We start from the raw sequence: 20826 nt of genomic DNA on the forward strand, positions 1-20826 counted from the left end.
AGTTTGATTGTAAGTTTTGGTTTGTTTGTCCATTTTTTTTGTATTTTTGTTGGTTTGTTTGTTTACCTTCTCCTTCTTAGTCTATGGAAGAAGTTCCTAGCGTTGATACTAAAAGAAGTTCATTGTCTTTTTCCCATTTCGCTGCGGAGAACATTCCTTTCTCCTGTTCTCTGTTTCTTCTTGTCCTGTTTTTGTTGATATTGCAAACGTGTCACTGATTGAAACGAAAGGTAGGTAACGCTCTGCTTTGGCACGTGGTCTTTCTTTATGCAGATGTGACAATGTCAGAAGCACCTCTAGCTTGACGTCAATGTTTCTCTTTCTGACACCCCCCCCCCCTCTCTCTCTCCACTCCTTTCTCTCTATCTCTCTCCCCTCTCTCTCCACTCCTTTCTCTCTCCTCTCCTCTCTCTCTCCACTCCTTTCTCTCTCCTCTCTCTCTCTACTCCTTTCTCTCTCCTCTCCTCCTCTCTCTCCACTCCTTTCTCTCACTCCTCTCCTCTCTCTCTCTCTCCTCCCTCTCTCTCCACTCCTTTCTCTCTCCTCTCTCTCTCTCCCACTCCTTTCTCTCTCTCCTCTCCTCTCTCTCTCCACTCCTTTCTCTCTCTCTCTCTCTCTTCTCTCTCTTCTCCCTCTCCCTCTCTCTCCTCCCCCTCTCCCTCTTTCTCCCCCTCTCTCCCTCCCCTCTCCTCTTTCTCTCTCTCTCTCTCCCCCCCTCTCGGTCTCTCCCCCTCTGTCTCTCTCTCTCTCTCTCTCTCTCTTCTATCTCTTCTCCCTCTCCCTATCTCTCCCCCTCTCCTCTCTCTGTCTCTCTCCCCCTCTCCCTCTTTCTCCCCCCATCTCCCCCTCTCCCTCTCCTCTCCCTATCTCTCCCCCCTCTCTGTCTCTCTCTCTCCTCTCTCTTCTCTCTCTTCCCTCTCTCCCTATCTCTCCCCCTCTCCTCTCTCTCTGTCTCTCCCCCCTCTCCTCTCTCTCTGTCTCACTCTCTCTCTCCCCTGTCTCTCTCTCTGTCTCTCCCCCCTCTCCCTCTTTCCCCCCTCTCTCTCTCTCTCTCTCTCGCTCCTCCCTCTCTCTCCTCCTCTCCCTCTGTCTCCTCTCTCCCCTTCTCTGTCTCTCTCCCTCTCCCTCTCTCCCCCTCTCTCTCTCCCCCCCTCCCTCTCTCCCCCTCTCTCTCTCTCCCCCCTCTCCCCCTCTCTCTATCTCTCCCTCTCTCCCTCTCTCTCCCCCTCTCTGTCTGTCTCTCTCTCTCTCTCTCTCTCTCTCCCTCTCCCCCTCTCTGTCTCTCTCTGTATCATTTAACCACCAGGGAAATTTAGCAAGTTATTTTATCTTTCCTTTTTTATCAGTTATATTTTGCTTTTAAGATTTTGATTAGTTAGAGTTTAATGTTTTTTAAACTTGAATTCTGGATTCAGTCCAATATCCTGCCCAATTTGAAGCAGGTCCGTTTCGTTCTGTTTTGGTATAATGCATTGATTCCTGTTTGTCCAGCATCTCTCCGTTCTCTTGGTGAAATAGTTACATTCGTCTTATGATTTTGATCATATTTATTTCCTTGATGGCTGTTTCTAAACAGCTGTCATCACCTGTGTCAGTGTGTTTTCTTCTATCTACAGCTTTAGTCTTTAGTTTGTTCTGTGGAGAAGGGATTCTTATTTCTGTTGTTTTTCTATGAAGAGTCCCTGTTCAGCGGTCAGCGTTTACAGGAGAGTAGATTATTGCATGCAAGAGAACTCCCTATGTTTTATATACCTGCTTTTGACCCTTGACCTGCTGATAATGATCTACAGTTGAAGTCAGAAGTTTACATACACCTTAGCCAAATACATTTAAACTCAGTTTTTCCACAATTCCTGACAATTAATCCAACTAAAAATTCCCTGTTTTAGGTCAGTTAGGATCACCAATTTATTTTAAGAATGTGAAATGTCAGAATAATAGTAGAGAGAATGATTTATTTCAGTTTTTCTTTCTTTCATCACATTCCCAGTGGGTCAGAAGTTTACATGCACTCAATTAGTATTTGGTAGCATTGCCTTTAAATTGTTTAACCTCTCAAGGGGTGTGGGACACTACCGTCCCGCCTGGCCAACATCCAGTGAAATTGCAGAGCATCGGTATCAGTTTAACCTCTTGATGCTATGGGGCGCTATTTCATTTTTGGATGAAAAACGTTCCCGTTTTAAACAAGATATTTTGTCACAAAAAGATGCTCGACTATGCATATAATTGATAGCTTTCGAAAGAAAACACTCTGACGTGTCCAGAACTACAAAGATATTTTCTGTGCGTGCCCTAGAACGTGAGCTTCAGGCAAAACCAAGATGAGACGGCATCCAGGAAATGAGCAGGATTTTTGAGGCTCTGTTTTCCATTGTCTCCTTATATGGCTGTGAATGCGAGAGGAGTAAGTCTGCCCTTTCTGTCGTTTCCCCAAGGTGTCTGCAGCATTGTGACGTATTTGTAGGCATATCATTGGAAGATTGACCATAAGAGACCACATTTACCAGGTGTCCGCCCGGTGTCCTGCGCGAAATTTGTGCGCAAAAGTCAGCTGCAAGTATTTTTCCATGGAATTTAGAGAAGAATGCAAGCTTCCACGAACGATATATCAATGAAGAGATATGTGAAAAAACACCTTGAGGATTGATTCCAAACAACGTTTGCCATGTTTCGGTCCATATTATGGAGTTAATTCGGAAAAATGTTGACGTTGTAGGTGACTGAATTTTCGGTTCGTTTCGGTAGCCAAATGCGATGTACAAAACGGAACGATTTCTCCTACACACAGACGCTTTCAGGAAAAACTGAGCATTTGGTATGTAACTGAGAGTCTCCTCATTGAAAACATCCGAAGCTCTTCAAAGGTAAATGATTTTATTTATTTGGTTATCTGGTTTTTGTGAAAATGTTGCGTGCTAAATGCTACTCAAAATGCTAAGCTAGCGTAGCATACTCTTACACAAATTAGTCAATTTCTATGGTTCAAAAGCATATTTTGAAAATCTGAGATGACAGTGTTGTTAAGAAAAGGCTAAGCTTGAGAGCAGGCGCATTATTTTCATTTTATTTGCGATTTTCAGAAATCGTTAACGTTGCGTTATGCTAATGAGCCTGAGGCTTTAGTCACAATCCCGGATCCGGGATGGGGAGTTTCAAGAGGTTAAAGATTAACTTCTTGTTAATCGTTGTCAGATTTCAAAAAGACTTTACGGCGAAAGCAAATCATGCGATTATCTGAGAACAGCGCCCAGAAGACAAATCATTACAAACAGTAACCAGCCAAGTAGACGAGTAACAAAAGTCAGAAATAGCGATAAAATGAATCACTTACCTTTGATGATCTTCATATGGTTGCACTCCGAAGATTCCATGTTACGCAATAAATGTTTTTTTGTTCGATAAAGTCCCTCTTTATATTGTGTTGGTGCGTTTTGTTCAGTAATATAAAGCGCGGTCACAACAGACAGACGAACATTTTTAAAAATACCATAAAAGTTCATAGAAACATGTCAAACGATGTTTAAAATCAATCCTCAGGTTGTTTTTGTCATAAATAATCAATAATATTTCAACCGGACAAAAGCTTCTTCAATAGAAAAGGAGAAACAAGGCGTGCTCCCAGTCACACACTGGGCTCAAGTCTGGAATTTTCCTCTCATTGAAAGTGGTGTTTCTCCCTCATTTTTCAGAGTAAAAGCCTGAAACAATGCCTAAAGACCGACCACATGTAGAGGAAGCCATGGATATTGTGAACTGGGTATTAAGTCTGTATGGTGGATAGGCTTTCAATGGAAAAACAGGCATTTCAAAATAAAAGCACTTCCTGGATGGATTTTCCTCAGGTTTTCACTGACATATCAGTTCTGTTATACTCACAGACATGTTAACAGTTTTGGAAACTTTCCAAATCTACCAATTATATGCATATCCTAGCTTCCTAGCCTGAGTAGCAGGCAGTTAACTTTGGGCTTTTCATCCAAAATTCCGAATGTTGCCCCTAGTTTTATTTATTTCACCTTTATACCAGGGAGGCTAGTTGAGAACACCTTTATTTAACCAGGTAGGCTAGTTGAGAACACCTTTATTTAACCAGGGAGGCTAGTTGAGAACACCTTTATTTAACCAGGTAGGCTAGTTGAGAACACCTTTATTTAACCAGGCTAGTTGAGAACACCTTTATTTACCAGGTAGGCTAGTTGAGAACACCTTTATTTAACCAGGTAGGCTAGTTGAGAACACCTTTATTTAACCAGGTAGGCTAGTTGAGAACACCTTTATTTAACCAGGTAGGCTAGTTGAGAACACCTTTATTTAACCAGGTCGGCTAGTTGAGAACAAGCTCTAATTTGCAACTGCGACCTGGCCAAGATAAAGCAAAGCAATTCGACACATACAACAACACAGAGTTACACATGGAATAAACAAAACATACAGTTAATAATACAGTAGAACAAAAGAAAACAAAGAGTCTATATACAGTGAGTGTAAATGAGGTAAGTTAAGGAAATAAGTAGGCCATGGTGGCGAAGTAATTACAAAATAGCAATTAAACACTGGAATGGTAGATCGGCAGAAGATGAATGTGCAGGTAGAGATACTGGGATGCAAAGGTGCAAAATAAATACATACCAGTATGGGGATGAGGTAGGTAGATAGATGGGCTGTTTACAGATAGGCTAAGTACAGGTGCAGTGATCTGTAAGCTGCTCCTGACAGCTGGTGCTTAAAGTGAAGTTAACGTGTTCACGCTACAGGTTCCCCAAGGGGAACCACACCCCCAGCTCAACTCAAACCGTGGCGCACAGAATGCAAAAATATTCTTAGAAATATTTAACCTCCACACATTAACAAGTCCAATAGCTCAAATGAAAGATAAACACCTTGTTCATCTACCCAGCAGTCAGATTTCTAAAATGTTTTACGGCAAAAACATAGCACATATGTATGTCAAACCACCACAAAGACACAGACGATATGTAGCCATTTTGTCGAACAAAAGATGCAATCACAAACGCAGGATTAAAAGAAAAATAATTCACTAACCTTTTGAAAATCTTCATCATATGACAGTAATAGGACATGTTACACAGTACATTTATGTTTTTTTCAATAATATGCAATTTATATACATAAATCTCCGTTTACATTGACGCCATGTTCAGAAAATGCTAAAAAATGTCCGGAGAAATTATAGACAACTCCGCCAGATAACGCCAGACAACAGCAATACACATCATAAACTTTGACTAAATATACATGTTCCACATATAGTTAGAAAGATACACTGCTTCTTAATGCAATCGCTTTGTCACATTTATTTTTAACGTTACAGAAATCGTTAACTATTCAATAATCTGAGACGGCGCTCAGACGTAAGCAATATTTCTCCGCTATGTTGGAGTCAACAGAAACACAAAATTACAACATAAATATTCCCTTACCTTTGATGGTCTTTGATCAGAATGTAGTGGAAGGAGTCATACTTACCCAAAACAGCGTTTGGTTTCAAGTAGTGTGTCTTTGTGTTAGCAAATGCGACAAATTCCAGCTGAAATGCAACCAAAATGACTTCTGGTCTCGAGGGGTTGCCGCATCAAAACTTCAAAATGACATATTATATGTCGACTAAACTGGTAAAACTAAGTGCAGAATCAAGCTTTAGGATGTTATTAACGTACAAAACAATTCTCAAATCGACCGGACAAACTGTATTCTTCTCGTGCAAGATGGAACAAAAGGAGCTCTGTGCACAGCGCCTCAAAGTGCATGTACTTTCTCGCGACACCCAGTATTTTACCTGCCAAAGGGTCAAAGCTCGCGGGATTTGCACAATTAAACGCTCTACTGATAGAAGACATATCGCGGAAGACATAGAAACTGATCCCAGATCCATAGCTGGTTGGGAAGGGTGGGGGCGATGACGTCAAAGTTGGCCCAACTTGCTGATGAGAAAAATAGTTTGGGAGATTGGCTGCCCTGTGAGTTCTGCTATACATACAGACATAATTCAAACGGTTTTAGAAGCTTTAGAGTGTTTTCTATTCAATTATTATTATTATATGCATATATTAGCAATTTTGGACAGATTTTTTCCAGTTTACTATGGGCACGCAATTCATCCAAAGGGGGCAGTATTGTCCTGAGCCGTTTTTAAGGTTTTAACTTGGGTCAAACGCCTTCCACAAGCCTCCCATAATAAGTTGGGTGAATTCTGGCCCATTCCTCCTGACAGAGCTGGTGTAACTGAGTCAGATTTGTAGGCCTCCTTGCTCTCACACGCTTTTTCAGTTCTGCCCACAAATTTTCTATAGGATTGAGGTCAGGTCTTTGTGGTGGTCACTCTAATACCTTGACTTTGTTGTCCTTAAGCCATTTTGCCACAACTTTGGAAGTATGCTTGGGGTCATTGTCCATTTGGAAGACTCATTTGCAACCAAGCTTTAACTTCCTGACTGATGTCTTGAGATGTTGCTTCAATATATCCACCAAATTTTCCGTTCCTCATGACGCCATCTATTTTGTGAAGTGCACCAGTCCTTCCTGCAGCAAAGCACACCCACAACATGATGCTGCCACCCTTCACAGTTGGGATGGTGTTCTTCGGCTTGCAAGCCTCCCCCTTTTCCTCCAAACATAGCGATGGTCATTATGGCCAAACAGTTCTATTTTTGTTTCATCAGACCAGAAGACATTTCTCCAAAAAGTACGATCTTTGTCCCCATGGGCAGTTGCAAACCATAGTCTGGCTTTGTTTTATGGTGGTTTTGTAGCAGTGACTTCTTCCTTGTTGAGCGGCCTTTCAGTTTATGTTTATATAGGACTCGCTTTACTGTGGATATAGATACTTTTGTACCCGTTTACTCCAGCATCTTCACAAGGTCCTTTGCTGTTGTTCTGGGATTGAACTGCACTTAGGAGACAGAGCGCGTCTCCTTCCTGAGCGGTATAGCGGCTGCGTGGTCCCATGGTGTTTATACTTGCGTACTATTGTTTGTACAGATAAATGTGATACCTTCAGGCATTTGGAAATTGCTCCCAAGGATGAACCAGACTTGTGGAGGTCTACATTTTTTTTCTGAGGTCCTGGCTGATTTTTTGGAGATTTTCCCATGATGTCAAGCAAAGATGCATGCGTTTGAAGGTTGGCCTTGAAATACATCCACAGGTACACCTCCAATTAACTCAAATGATGTCAATTAGCCTATCAGAAGCTTCTAAAGCCATGACATCATTTTCTGGGACTTTCCAAGCTGTTTAAAGGCACAGTCAACTTAGTGTATGTAAACTTCTGACCCACTGGAATTGTGATACAGTGAATTATAAGTGAAATAATCTGTCTGTAAACAATTGTTGGAATATCATGCACAAAGTAGATGTCCTAACCGACTTGCCAAAACTATAGTTTGTGAACAAAACATTTGTGGAGTGGTTGAAAAACGAGTTTTGACTCCAACCTAAGTGTATGTATAAACGTCCGACTTCAACTGTATATCACCCGGAGACACACAGACACACTCAGCCATGACATTGCGCCACACAAGCATCTACACACAGACACACAAAACCGGGTGAAGCCCCTTGCCCTGTTTATACGGCTTATTATAGAAAATGCTTGCATCCTAGCTCAATGTCCTCAGAGAGTTCCTCCTCGCCTACCGTATCTTGCAACATCACTAGCTTGCTCAAAGGCCTCGTAATAAAGTTGGTCTACCAAACACATTTCTGTTTGAAATGGAGCTGTGGTTTTAAGAATAACCTCAATAAATATCCATAAGTATTTATTTTTGCACTATTTGCAGAGGTCCTGTTTTCTCAGAGGACTGTTGCTTTTGCTGCAGGTGACGCTTCAACTCTGAGTATAAATTCACTGATACAGATTTGTGTCACCTATCCTATTGAGAGATAGCATTAAACAGAGAACTAAAAGAGATTCGGGCAGCAAGCTGTGCATCTCAACAGAGCCACTTAAGATGTCATATAAACAAAAATTACAGGGGAAATGCAGCCCCCACGCTTTCAAGAAATGATTTGGTTTGAACAAACAGTAACCTAACATAGTATCTGGCGGTGGAACCCCTGAACTTAATACCCTGGAACCCCTGAACTTAACGCTCTGGAACCCCTGAACTTGATACTCTGGAACCCCTGAACTTAACACTCTGGAACCCCTGAACTTAATACCCTGGAACCCCTGAACGTAACCCTCTGGAACCCCTGAACTTAATATCCTGGAACCCCTGAACTTAATATCCTGGAACCCCTGAACTTAACACTCTGGAGCCCCTGAACTTAATACTCTGGAACCCCTGAACTTAACACTCTGGAACCCCTGAACTTAATACCCTGGAACCCCTGAACGTAACCCCCTGGAACCCCTGAACTTAATACCCTGGAACCCCTGAACTTAATACTCTGGAACCCCTGAACTTAACACTCTGGAACCCCTGAACTTAATACTCTGGAACCCCTGAACTTAATATCCTGTAACCCTCTGGAACCCCTGAACTTAATACCCTGGAACCCCTGAACTTAATACTCTGGAACCCCTGAACTTCACACTTAATAAATTCTGGAACTCTGGAACCCCTGAACTTAACACTCTGGAACCCCTGAACTTAACACTCTGGAACCCTGAACTTAACACTCTGGAACCCCTGAACTTAATACTCTGGAACCCCTGAACTTAATACTCTGGAACCCCTGAACTTAATGCTCTGGAACCCCTGAACTTAATGCTCTGGAACCCCTGAACTTAACACTCTGAAACCCCTGAACTTAACACTCTGGAACCCCTGAACTTAACACTCTGGAACCCCTGAACTTAACACTCTGGAACCACTGAACTTGTCACTCTGGAACTCCTGAACTTTACACTCTGGAACCCCTGAGCTTAACACTCTGGAACTCTTGAACTTAATGCTCTGGAACCCCTGAACTTAATTCTCTGGAACCCCTGAACTTAACACTCTGGAACCCCTGAACTTAATACTCTGGAACCCCTGAACTTAATACTCTGGAACCCCTGAACTTAACACTCTGGAACCCCTGAACTTATTGCAATGGTCATTCACACAGAATGTCTACCATTCCCTCTGGTGGAGTGGAATGGGAAGGAGAGTGGATGATCTGAGAGATGTACAGTACCTGCTCTCGGTGTGAGAGGTTCCCCTGAACATTGTGGTTGATTCCTTTCTCTTTTGTATTTGATTGAATGTCAGTTGATTTCATTGTCTCATGCCTCACTCTGCCAGGGAAGGTTTTGTCTCATGCCTCACTCTGCCAGGGAAGGGTTTGTCTCATGCCTCACTCTGCCAGGGAAGGTTTTGTGTCATGCCTCACTCTGCCAGGGAAGGTTTTGTCTCATGCCTCACTCTGCCAGGGAAGGGTTTGTCTCATGCCTCACTCTGCCAGGGAAGGGTTTGTCTCATGCCTCACTCTGCCAGGGAAGGGTTTGTCTCATGCCTCACTCTGCCAAGGAAGGGTTTGTGTCACTCTTTTCTCTTGCATTTTGAAATCTAATGATGCACTTATGTTGCCCACTTTTCCCTTTTCTTCATACCTTACCTACTAAAGGAGGGAATGCCACTTTATTGGTAAGTGGATGTTAACCAAGAGGATGTTAACCAAAAGGTTAAACAACAGTAACGATTTAAAAAAAACAGAAAAAAAAGAAAATGGGTCGCTGTTCACATCTCAGCAATTGTCTACTCCAGGGAAAAAAACTCCACAAAAAGAAATCTATTGAATAGAAGACGATTTGTTTTTCTGATTTGACTTGACTATAATTGTGAATAATTTATTTTGTTCCTTCCATTTCTGTGATGTTCCGTCAAGTTGTCTACTCTTTTTTATTTGTTTTGTTTCATATTAGGTTTTTTAAACTGTTACTAAAACTGCAAGAAGTCATCTTTTTCTATTCTACAAATCTGTAGCTCTCTACTCTATACTGTAACTCTCTCTACTGTAACTCTCTACTGTAACTCTCTACTGTAACTCTCCTACTGTAACTCTCTCTACTGTAACTCTCTCTGTAACTCTCTACTCTCTCTACTGTAACTCTCTACTGTAACTCTCTACTCTCTACTGTAACTCTCTACTCTCTACTGTAACTCTTTACTCTCTCTACTGTAACTCTCTCTACTGTAACTCTCTACTCTCTCTGTACTGTAACTCCTACTCTCTACTGTAACTCTCTACTCTCTACTGTAACTCTCTACTCTCTCTACTGTAACTCTCTCTACTGTAACTCTCTCTACTGTAACTCTCTCTACTGTAACTCTCTCTACTGTATCTCTCTACTGTAACTCTCTACTGTAACTCTCTACTCTCTACTGTAACTCTCTACTGTAACTCTCTACTGTAACTCTCTACTCTTTCTACTGTAACTCTCTACTATAACTCCTACTCTCTACTGTAACTCTCTACTCTCTACTGTAACTATCTCTCTCTCTCCTGTAACTCTCTCTACTCTCTCTACTGTAACTCTCTCTACTGTAACTCACTACTATCTCCTATAACTCTCTCTACTATAACTCTCTCTACTGTAACTCACTACTCTCTCTACTGTAACTCTCTACTGTAACTCTCTACTGTAACTCTCTAATGTAACTCTCTCTACTGTAACTCTCTCTACTCTAACTCTAACTCTCTCTGTAACTCTCTCTATTGTAACTTTCTACTCTCTCTACTGTAACTCTCTCTCTCTACTGTAACTCTCTCTACTGTAACTCTCTCTACTGTAACTCTCTCTACTGTAACTCTCTCTACTGTAACTCTCTCTACTGTAACTCTCTCTACTGTAACTCTCTACTGTAACTCTCTACTGTAACTCTCTACTCTCTACTGTAACTCTCTGTAACTCTCTACTGTAACTCTCTACTCTTTCTACTGTAACTCTCTACTGTAACTCTGTACTCTCTACTGTAACTCTCTCTACTGTAACTCTCTCTCTCTCTATAACTCTCTCTACTGTAACTCTCTCTACTGTAACTCACTACTATCTCTATAACTCTCTCTACTATAACTCTCTCTACTGTAACTCACTACTCTCTCTACTGTAACTCTCTCTACTGTAACTCTCTACTGTAACTCTCTAATGTAACTCTCTCTACTGTAACTCTCTACTCTAACTCTCTACTGTAACTCTCTCTACTGTAACTTTCTACTCTCTCTACTGTAACTCTCTCCACTGTAACTCTCTCTACTGTAACTCTACTCTCTGTACTGTAACTCCACTCTCTATTGTAACTCTCTACTCTCTACTGTAACTCTCTACTCTCTCTACTGTCACTCTCTCTACTGTAACTCTCTCTACTGTAGCTCTCTCTACTGTAACTCTCTCTACTGTATCTCTCTCTACTGTAACTCTCTCTACTGTAACTCTCTCTGTACTGTAACTCTCTACTCTCTCTACTGTAACTTTCTACTCTACTGTAACTCTCTGTAACTCTCTCTACTGTAACTCTACTCTCTCTACTGTAACTCTCTCTACTCTCTCTACTGTAACTCTCTACTGTAACTCTCTCTCTGTAACTCTCTCTACTGTAACTCTCTCTACTGTAACTCACTACTCTCTACTGTAACTCTCTACTGTAACTCTCTACTGTAATTCTCTCTACTGTAACTCTCTACTCTCTCTACTGTAACTCTCTACTGTAACTCTACTGTAACTCTCTACTGTAACTTTCTACTTTAACTCTCTACTGTAACTCTCTCTACTGTAACTTTCTACTCTCTACTGTAACTCTCTCTACTGTAACTCTTCTCTGTACTGTAACTCTACTCTCTACTGTAACTCTTCTAATCTCTCTACTGTAACTCTCTACTCTCTCTACTGTAACTCTCTACTCTCTCTACTGTAACTCTCTACTGTAACTCCTCTACTGTAACTCTCTCTACTGTAACTTTCTACTGTAACTCTCTACTGTAACTCTCTCTACTGTAACTTTCTACTCTCTCTACTGTAACTCTCTCTACTGTAACTCTACTCTCTGTACTGTAACTCTACTCTCTACTGTAACTCTCTACTCTCTACTGTAACTATCTACTCTCTCTACTGTAACTCTCTACTCTCTCCTGTAACTCTCTCTACTGTAACTCTCTCTACTGTAACTCTCTACTGTAACTCTCTCTACTGTAACTCTCTCTACTGTAACTCTCTACTGTAACTCTCTACTGTAACTCTCTACTGTAACTCTACTCTCTACTGTAACTCTCTCTACTGTAACTCTCTACTGTCTCTGTACTCTCTCTACTGTAACTATATCTCTGTAGCTCTCTCTACTGTAACTCTCTCTACTGTAACTCTACTCTACTGTAACTCTCTCTCTACTGTAACTCTCTACTGTAACTCTCTACTGTAACTCTCTACTCTCTACTGTAACTATCTCTACTGTAACTCTCTACTGTAACTCTCTACTCTCTTTTACTGTAACTCTCTCTACTGTAACTCTCTACTCTCTGTAACTCTCTACTCTCTACTGTAACTCTCTACTCTCTCCTATAACTCTCTCTACTGTAACTCTAACTCTCTGTACTGTAACTCACTACTATCTCCTGTAACTCTCTCTACTGTAACTCTCTCTACTGTAACTCACTACTCTCTCTACTGTAACTCTCTACTGTAACTCTCTACTGTAACTCTCTCTGTAACTCTCTCTACTGTAACTTTCTACTCTCTCTACTGTAACTCTCTCCACTGTAACTCTCTCTACTGTAACTCTACTCTCTGTACTGTAACTCCACTCTCTATTGTAACTCTCTACTCTCTACTGTAACTCTCTACTCTCTCTACTGTCACTCTCTCTACTGTAACTCTCTCTACTGTAGCTCTCTCTACTGTAACTCTCTCTACTGTATCTCTCTCTACTGTAACTCTCTACTGTAACTTTCTGTACTGTAACTCTCTACTCTCTCTACTGTAACTTTATACTCTCTTTACTGTAACTCTCTCTACTCTCTCTACTGTAACTATCTACTCTCTCTACAGTAACTCTCTCTACTCTTTCTACTGTAACTATCTACTCTCTACTGTAACTCTCTACTCTCTCCTGTAACTCTCTCTACTGTAACTCTCTCTACTGTAACTCACTCTTTCTCTACTGTAACTCTCTCTGTAACTCTCTACTGTAATCTCTCTACTGTAACTCTCTACTCTCTCTACTGTAACTCTCTACTGTAACTCTACTGTAACTCTCTCTACTGTAACTTTCTACTTTAACTCTCTACTGTAACTCTCTCTACTGTAACTTTCTACTCTCTCTACTGTAACTCTCTCTACTGTAACTCTACTCTCTGTACTGTAACTCTACTCTCTACTGTAACTCTCTAATCTCTCTACTGTAACTATCTACTCTCTCTACTGTAACTCTCTCTACTCTAACTACTGTAACTCTACTGTAACTCTCTACTGTAACTCTCTCTACTGTAACTCTCTACTGTAACTCTCTACTGTAACTCTCTCTACTGTAACTCTACTCTCTCTACTGTAACTCTCTCTACTGTAACTCTACTCTCTGTACTGTAACTCTACTCTCTACTGTAACTCTCTACTCTCTACTGTAACTATCTACTCTCTCTACTGTAACTCTCTACTCTCTCCTGTAACTCTCTCTACTGTAACTCTCTCTACTGTAACTCTCTACTGTAACTCTCTACTCTATCTACTGTAACTCTCTACTATAACTCTCTCTACTGTAACTCTCTCTACTGTAACTCTCTACTGTAACTCTCTCTACTGTAACTTTCTACTCTCTCTACTGTAACTCTCTCTACTGTAACTCTCTCTACTGTAACTCTCTCTCTCTACTGTAACTCTACTCTACTGTAACTCTCTACTGTAACTCTCTACTGTAACTCACTGTAACTCTCTACTGTAACTCTCTCTACTGTAACTCTCTACTGTAACTCTCTACTGTAACTCTCTACTGTAACTCTCTCTACTGTAACTCTCTACTCTCTCTACTGTAACTCTCTACTGTAACTCTCTACTGTAACTCTCTACTGTAACTCTCTCTACTGTAACTCTCTCTCTCTACTGTAACTCTCTCTGTAACTCTACTGTAACTCTCTCTACTGTAACTCTCTCTACTGTAACTCTCTCTACTGTAACTCTCTACTGTAACTCTCTCTACTGTAACTTTCTACTCTCTCTACTGTAACTCTCTCCACTGTAACTCTCTCTACTGTAACTCTACTCTCTGTACTGTAACTCCACTCTCTATTGTAACTCTCTACTCTCTACTGTAACTCTCTACTCTCTCTACTGTCACTCTCTCTACTGTAACTCTCTCTACTGTAGCTCTCTCTACTGTAACTCTCTCTACTGTATCTCTCTCTACTGTAACTCTCTCTACTGTAACTCTCTACTGTAACTCTCTCTCTCTCTACTGTAACTCTCTAACTCTTTACTGTAACTCTCTCTACTCTCTCTACTGTAACTATCTACTCTCTCTACTGTAACTCTCTACTCTCTCTACTGTAACTATCTACTCTCTGTAACTCTTTACTACTCTCCTGTAACTCTCTCTACTGTAACTCTCTCTACTGTAACTCACTACTTTCTCTACTGTAACTCTCTACTGTAACTCTCTACTGTAATTCTCTCTACTGTAACTCTCTACTCTCTCTACTGTAACTCTCTACTGTAACTCTACTGTAACTCTCTCTACTGTAACTTTCTACTTTAACTCTCTACTGTAACTCTCTCTACTGTAACTTTCTACTCTCTCTACTGTAACTCTCTCTACTGTAACTCTACTCTCTGTACTGTAACTCTACTCTCTACTGTAACTCTCTAATCTCTCTACTGTAACTATCTACTCTCTCTACTGTAACTCTCTACTCTCTCTACTGTAACTCTCTTCTGTAACTCTCTACTGTAACTCACTACTGTAACTCTCTACTGTAACTCTCTCTACTGTAACTCTCTACTCTCTACTGTAACTCTCTCTACTGTAACTCTACTCTCTGTACTGTAACTCTACTCTCTACTGTAACTCTCTACTCTCTACTGTAACTATCTACTCTCTCTACTGTAACTCTCTACTCTCTACTGTAACTCTCTCTACTGTAACTCTCTACTGTAACTCTCTACTGTAACTCTCTACTCTATCTACTGTAACTCTCTACTGTAACTCTCTCTACTGTAACTCTCTACTGTAACTCTCTACTGTAACTCTCTCTACTGTAACTTTCTCTCTACTGTAACTCTCTCTGTAACTCTCTCTACTGTAACTCTACTCTCTCTACTGTAACTCTCTACTGTAACTCTCTCTACTGTAACTCTACTCTCTGTACTGTAACTCCACTCTCTACTGTAACTCTCTACTGTAACTCACTACTCTCTCTACTGTAACTCTCTCTACTGTAACTCTTTCTACTGTAACTCTCTACTGTAACTCTCTACTGTAACTTTCTACTCTCTCTACTGTAACTCTCTCTACTGTAACTCTCTAATCTCTCTAACTCTAACTCTCTGTACTGTAACTCCACTCTCTACTGTAACTCTCTCTACTCTACTGTAACTCTACTCTCTCTACTGTAACTCTCTCTACTGTAACTCTCTCTACTGTAACTCTGTAACTCTCTACTGTAACTCTCTCTACTGTAACTCTCTACTGTAACTCTCTCTACTGTAACTCTCTCTACTGTAACTCTCTACTCTCTTCTGTAACTCTCTACTGTAACTCTCTACTGTAACTCTCTCTACTGGAACTCTCTACTGTAACTCTCTCTACTGTAACTCTCTAACTCTCTCTACTGTAACTCTCTACTGTAACTCTCTCTACTGTAACTCTCTACTGTAACTCTCTCTACTGTAACTCTCTCTCCCTACTGTAACTCTCTACTCTCTCTACTGTAACTCTCTACTGTAACTCTCTACTCTAACTCTACTGTAACTCTCTCTACTCTCTCTACTGTAACTCTCTCTACTGTAACTCTCTACTCTCTCTACTGTAACTCTCTCTCTCTACTGTAACTCTCTACTGTAACTCTCTCTACTCTCTCTACTGTAACTCTCTACTGTAACTCTCTACTGTAACTCTCTCACTGTAACTTCTCTACTGTAACTCTCTACTGTAACTCTCTCTACTGTAACTTTCTACTCTCTCTACTGTAACTCTCTCTACTGTAACTCTCTCTCTGTACTGTAACTCCTACTCTCTACTGTAACTCTCTCTCTCTACTGTAACTATCTACTCTCTCTACTGTAACTCTCTACTCTCTCCTGTAACTCTCTCTACTGTAACTCTCTCTACTGTAACTCTCTACTGTAACTCTCTACTCTATCTACTGTAACTCTCTACTATAACTCTCTACTGTAACTCTCTCTACTGTAACTCTCTACTGTAACTCTCACTACTGTAACTCTCTCTACTGTAACTCTCTCTACTGTAACTCTCTACTGTAACTCTCTCTACTGTAACTCTCTACTCCCTCTACTGTAACTCTCTACTGTTACTCTCTACTGTAACTCTCTCTACTGTAACTCTCTACTGTAACTCTCTACTCTCTACTGTAACTCTCTACTGTAACTCTCTACTGTAACTCTCTACTGTAACTCTCTACTGTAACTCTCTCTACTGTAACTCTACTCTACTGTAACTCTCTCTACTGTAACTCTCTACTGTAACTCTACTCTCTCTACTGTAACTCTCTCTACTGTAACTCTCTACTCTCTACTGTAACTCTCTCTACTGTAACTCTCTCTACTGTAACTCTCTACTGTAACTCTCTACTGTAACTCTCTACTGTAACTCTCTCTACTGTAACTTTCTACTCTCTACTGTAACTCTCTCCACTGTAACTCTCTCTACTGTAACTCTACTCTCTGTACTGTAACTCCACTCTCTACTGTAACTCTCTACTCTCTACTGTAACTCTCTACTCTCTCTAACTGTCACTCTCTCTACTGTAACTCTCTCTACTGTAACTCTCTCTACTGTAACTCTCTCTACTGTAACTCTCTCTACTGTAACTCTCTCTACTGTAACTCTCTGTACTGTAACTCTCTACTCTCTCTACTGTAACTTTATACTCTCTTTACTGTAACTCTCTCTACTCTCTCTACTGTAACTATCTACTCTCTCTACAGTAACTCTCTCTACTCTTTCTACTGTAACTATCTACTCTCTACTGTAACTCTCTACTCTCTCCTGTAACTCTCTCTACTGTAACTCTCTCTACTGTAACTCACTACTTTCTCTACTGTAACTCTCTACTGTAACTCTCTACTGTAACTCTCTCTACTGTAACTCTCTACTCTCTCTACTGTAACTCTCTACTGTAACTCTACTGTAACTCTCTCTACTGTAACTTTCTACTGTAACTCTCTACTGTAACTCTCTCTACTGTAACTAACTCTCTCTACTGTAACTCTCTCTACTGTAACTCTACTCTCTGTACTGTAACTCTCTCTCTACTGTAACTCTCTCTAACTCTCTACTGTAACTATCTACTCTCTCTACTGTAACTCTCTACTCTCTCTACTGTAACTCTCTTCTGTAACTCTCTACTGTAACTCTCTACTGTAACTCTCTACTGTAACTCTCTCTACTGTAACTTTAACTCTCTCTACTGTAACTCTCTCTACTGTAACTCTCTCTCTGTACTGTAACTCTACTCTACTGTAACTCTCTACTCTAACTCTGTAACTATCTACTCTCTCTACTGTAACTCTCTACTCTCTCCTGTAACTCTCTACTGTAACTCTCTCTACTGTAACTCTCTACTGTAACTCTCTACTGTAACTCTCTACTGTAACTCTCTCTACTGTAACTCTCTCTACTGTAACTCTCTACTGTAACTCTCTCTACTGTAACTCTACTCTCTCTACTGTAACTCTCTACTGTAACTCTCTCTACTGTAACTCTCTCTACTGTAACTCTCTACTGTAACTCTCTACTGTAACTCTACTCTCTGTACTGTAACTCCACTCTCTACTGTAACTCTCTCTACTGTAACTCTCTCTACTGTAACTCTCTCTACTGTAACTCTCTACTGTAACTCTCTCTGTAACTCTCTCTCTACTGTAACTTTCTACTCTCTCTACTGTAACTCTCTACTGTAACTCTCTACTGTAACTCTACTCTCTGTAACTCCACTCTCTACTGTAACTCTCTACTCTCTACTGTAACTCTTCTCTCTACTGTAACTCTCTCCTACTGTAACTCTCTCTACTGTAACTCTCTCTACTGTAACTCTCTCTACTCTCTCTACTGTAACTCTCTCTACTGTAACTCTCTCTACTGTAACTCTCTCTACTGTAACTCTCTCTCTTCTGTAACTCTCTACTGTAACTCTCTACTCTCTACTGTAACTCTCTCTACTGTAACTCTCTACTGTAACTCTCTACTGTAACTCTCTACTGTAACTCTCTACTGTAACTCTCTAATGTAACTCTCTCTACTGTAACTCTCTACTGTAACTCTCTACTGTAACTCTACTCTCCCTACTGTAACTCTCTACTCTCTGTAACTCTCTACTGTAACTCTCTACTCTCTCTACTGTAACTCTCTATCTCTCGACTGTAACTATCTACTCTCTCTACTGTAACTCTCTACTGTAACTCTCTCTCTCTCTACTGTAACTCTCTACTCTCTCTACTGTAACTTTCTCTACTGTAACTCTCTAACTCTCTCTACTGTAACTATAACTCTCTACTGTAACTCTCTCTCTCTCTACTGTAACTCTCTACTGTAACTCTCTACTGTAACTCTCTCTACTGTAACTCACTACTCTCTCTACTGTAACTCTCTACTGTAACTCTCTACTGTAACTCTCTCTACTGTAACTCTCTACTGTAACTCTACTGTAACTCTCTCTACTGTAACTTTCTACTCTCTCTACTGTAACTCTCTACTCTCTCTGTACTGTAACTCTCTCTACTGTAACTTTCTACTCTCTTACTGTAACTCCTCTCTACTGTAACTATCTACTCTCTACTGTAACTCTCTACTCTCTCCTGTAACTCTCTCTACTGTAACTCTCTCTCTGTAACTCTCTCTACTAACTCTCTACTGTAACTCTCTACTGTAACTCTCTACTGTAACTCTCTACTGTAACTCTCTCTCTCTCTACTGTAACTCTCTACTCTACTGTAACTCTCTACTAACTCTACTGTAACTCTCTCTGCAACTGTAACTCTCTCTCTGTAACTCTCTACTCTCTCTACTGTAACTCTCTCTACTGTAACTCTACTCTCTGTACTGTAACTCTACTCTCTACTGTAACTCTCTCTACTGTAACTATCTACTCTCTCTACTGTAACTCTCTACTCTCTCTACTGTAACTCTCTACTGTAACTCTACTGTAACTCTCTACTGTAACTCTACTGTAACTCTCTACTGTAACTCTCTACTGTAACTCTCTCTACTGTAACTCTACTCTACTCTCTGTACTGTAACTCTCTCTACTGTAACTCTCTCTACTGTAACTCACTACTCTCTCTACTGTAACTCTCTACTGTAACTCTCTCTACTGTAACTCTCTACTCTCTCTACTGTAACTCTCTACTGTAACTCTCTCTACTGTAACTCTCTCTACTGTAACTCTCTCTACTGTAACTCTCTCTCTCTACTGTAACTCTCTCTACTGTAACTCTCTACTGTAACTCTCTACTCTCTCTACTGTAACTCTCTCTACTGTAACTCTCTCTACTGTAACTCTCTCTACTGTAACTCTCTCTACTGTAACTCTCTACTGTAACTCTACTGTAACTCTCTACTCTCTACTGTAACTCTCTACTGTAACTCTCTACTGTAACTCTCTACTCTACTGTAACTCTCTCTACTGTAACTCTCTACTCTACTGTAACTCTCTACTTGTAACTCTCTACTCTCTCCTATAACTCTCTCTACTGTAACTCTCTACTGTAACTCACTACTGTAACTCTCTCTACTATAACTCTCTCTACTGTAACTCACTACTCTCTCTACTGTAACTCTCTACTGTAACTCTCTACTGTAACTCTCTCTCTCTACTGTAACTTTCTACTCTCTCTACTGTAACTCTCTCCACTGTAACTCTCTCTACTGTAACTCTCTACTGTAACTCTCTACTGTAACTCTCTACTCTCTACTGTAACTCTCTACTCTCTCTACTGTCACTCTCTCTACTGTAACTCTCTACTGTAACTCTCTCTACTGTAACTCTCTCTACTGTATCTCTCTCTACTGTAACTCTCTCTACTGTAACTCTCTGTACTGTAACTCTCTACTCTCTCTACTGTAACTTTCTACTCTCTTTACTGTAACTCTCTACTCTCTCTACTGTAACTAACTCTCTCTACTGTAACTCTCTACTCTCTCTCTGTAACTCTACTCTCTACTGTAACTCTCTACTCTAACTCCTGTAACTCTCTCTACTGTAACTCTCTACTGTAACTCTTTCTCTCTCTACTGTAACTCTCTACTGTAACTCTCTACTGTAACTCTCTACTCTCTCTACTGTAACTCTCTACTGTAACTCTACTGTAACTCTCTCTACTGTAACTCTACTGTAACTCTCTAACTCTCTACTGTAACTTTCTCTCTACTGTAACTCTCTCTGTAACTCTACTCTCTACTGTAACTCTCTCTACTGTAACTCTCTCTACTGTAACTCTCTACTCTCTCTACTGTAACTCTCTCTACTGTAACTCTCTTCTGTAACTCTCTACTGTAACTCTCTCTACTGTAACTCTCTACTGTAACTCTCTACTGTAACTCTCTCTACTGTAACTTTCTACTCTCTCTGTAACTCTCTCTACTGTAACTCTCTCTACTGTAACTCTCTCTACTGTAGCTCTCTACTCTCTACTGTAACTCTACTCTCTGTACTGTA

The 20826-nt window shown here is 40.6% G+C and overlaps 1 protein-coding gene across 1 annotated transcript in view; it reads left to right on the plus strand.

The window, feature by feature from the left end:
- Nucleotides 1-20826, plus strand: part of LOC135551044 (serine/arginine repetitive matrix protein 3-like) — a 276137-nt gene that overhangs the window by 233826 nt on the left and 21485 nt on the right. The window lies entirely within an intron of this gene.

This window comes from Oncorhynchus masou, chromosome 12 (genome assembly GCF_036934945.1).
Source record: "Oncorhynchus masou masou isolate Uvic2021 chromosome 12, UVic_Omas_1.1, whole genome shotgun sequence".
In the NCBI taxonomy this organism is placed as follows: Eukaryota; Metazoa; Chordata; class Actinopteri; order Salmoniformes; family Salmonidae; genus Oncorhynchus; species Oncorhynchus masou.